Source organism: Lipotes vexillifer, unplaced genomic scaffold (genome assembly GCF_000442215.2).
Source record: "Lipotes vexillifer unplaced genomic scaffold, Lipotes_vexillifer_v1.1 scaffold1145, whole genome shotgun sequence".
Lineage (NCBI taxonomy): Eukaryota > Metazoa > Chordata > Mammalia > Artiodactyla > Lipotidae > Lipotes > Lipotes vexillifer.
The window spans coordinates 295836-297977 of NW_006778097.1; positions in this window are offsets into that span (position 1 = coordinate 295836).

Here is a 2142-nt window from a genome sequence, read left to right on the forward strand (position 1 = left end):
CATTCACCACTTCACTGAGGCTCACAGGTGAATTAATTTGCCCAGGATCACAAAACTGGTAAGTGCTGGGATTGGTACAATGCTATTCTGCCTCTTCCAGAGATTTAGGTAATAACCACTAGGATATGCCATATGTGTTTAGGATAAAACATCCCTGTATTGAGGGGTGCAGGTAATGTAAGTGAGTCAAGCAGAGTGGGCATGAGGCAATAAGGAGGGGTGTGGAGTGTGGCAAACCGGAGGGTGTACACTCTGCTTCAAGGAGTTAGCCAAGACTTAGTGCCAGCTGATCTGCCTCCCCAGCATTTTTGTGAAAAATTTCTAACATGTAGCAAAGCTGAAAGAATTTTACAGTGTATGCCTATCTACCTAGTACCTAGTGTACCTAGTGTATTCTACTATGAATATTTTACTTGCTTTATCTCATATCTATTCATTTATTCATTAATCAATTTTATTTTTTTTCTACTGTAAATATTTCAAAGTAAATTGCACGCACATCTCCCTATATACACCAGTATGTACATTAACTAGAGATCAATATTTGTTTTTAGTTTTTAGATATAAAATTTATGTACAGTGAAATGCACAGACCTTCAGTGTATATTCACTAAGTTTTGACAAATAACGTGCTCCTGTAATCTAAATTTCCATTGAGAAATATCCCCCAATCTAGAAAACATCACCATCATTCCCAAAATAGCCTCACGTTCCTCCTAAGTTTGTCTCTGCTTCCATCCCCCTAAGGTAACAACTGTTTTGATTATTTTTCTTTCATAAATTAGTTTTGCCTGTTCTAGAACTTTATAAAAGCAGAATCATACAGTATATACTCTTTTGTGTAAGACTTCTTTCACTCAGCATAAAGTTTTAAAGATACATCCATGTTGTTGAGTGTATGAGCAGCTCTTTCCTTTCTGTTGCTGAGAAGTATTCCATTGTTTTTAACTTATGAACATACCACAGTTTGTTTATCCATCTTCCTATGCATGGACACCTGGGCTGTTTCTAGTTTTTGGCTATTATGAATAAAGCTATTAATATTTTTGCACAAATACGTTTGTGGACATGTATTTTCACTTCTCTGGGTATATTCTTAGGAGTAGAATTGCTGAGTCATAGAGGAGGAGTATGTTTAGTTTTATAAAAAAACTGCCAGACCTTTTACCAAAGTGGTTGCACCATTTTACATTCCCATCAACAATGTATGAGAATTCCAGTTGCTCCACATCCTCACCAGCACTTGATATGATCATTTAAACATTTTTTTGAGTCATTCTGGTGATTGCATAGTGGTATTTCCATTGTAGTTATAATCTGCATTTCCCTGATGACAAATGATGTTCAACACTTTTCATGTATATATTAATCATTTGTATGTTGCCTTTTGTGAAATATCTGTTCCAGTCTTTTGCCCATTTGGGGGAGAGTTGTTTGTGTTTTATTATTTTTGGAATTCTTTGTATATCCTTGATGCCAGTCACATACATGTTTTACATTTATTTTCTCCCAGCTTGTGGCTTGTTTAATACTTTTACAACGGTGTCTTTTTTTATGAACATTAACTTAAAATTTTGACAAAGTCTAATTCACCAAAAAAATTTTAAAGGTTATTGCTTTCTTTGATTTGTAAAAAATAGTTTGCTTACGCCCAAGTCATGATATTCATCTACATTTTTCTCTAAAAGCTTTGCAGTTTTAGCTTTTACATCTAGACCTCGGATTCATCTCAACATAATATTTGTGTATAATGTAGGGGTCAAAGTTCATATTTTTCCATATCTAGTTATTCCACCACCATTTTATCGATGAAATTTTTCTTTTCCCCATTTGATTGCTTTGACACTTTTGTTGAAAATCAAGTGATGGTGTGAGTGTGGTTCTCCTTCTAGGATCTCCTTTATGTACCAACTTTAGCTGATTTTTGCCATGGGCTCAGTATTGTCCCATCTTCCAAATTTTAGAAGAGAGGATAGAAATCCAGATTTCTTTTAATGTGAAAAAGTTTAAAGTTTAATAGGTTGAAAATCAATTCTAATTTAAATGAACAAACAAAGAAACCAAACCTGTGTAGCCAAGGAAACTCATCTGCAGGTTGATCGGGTCTGTGGCATGATGACTAGGAGAGGTAATTTCAGCAGG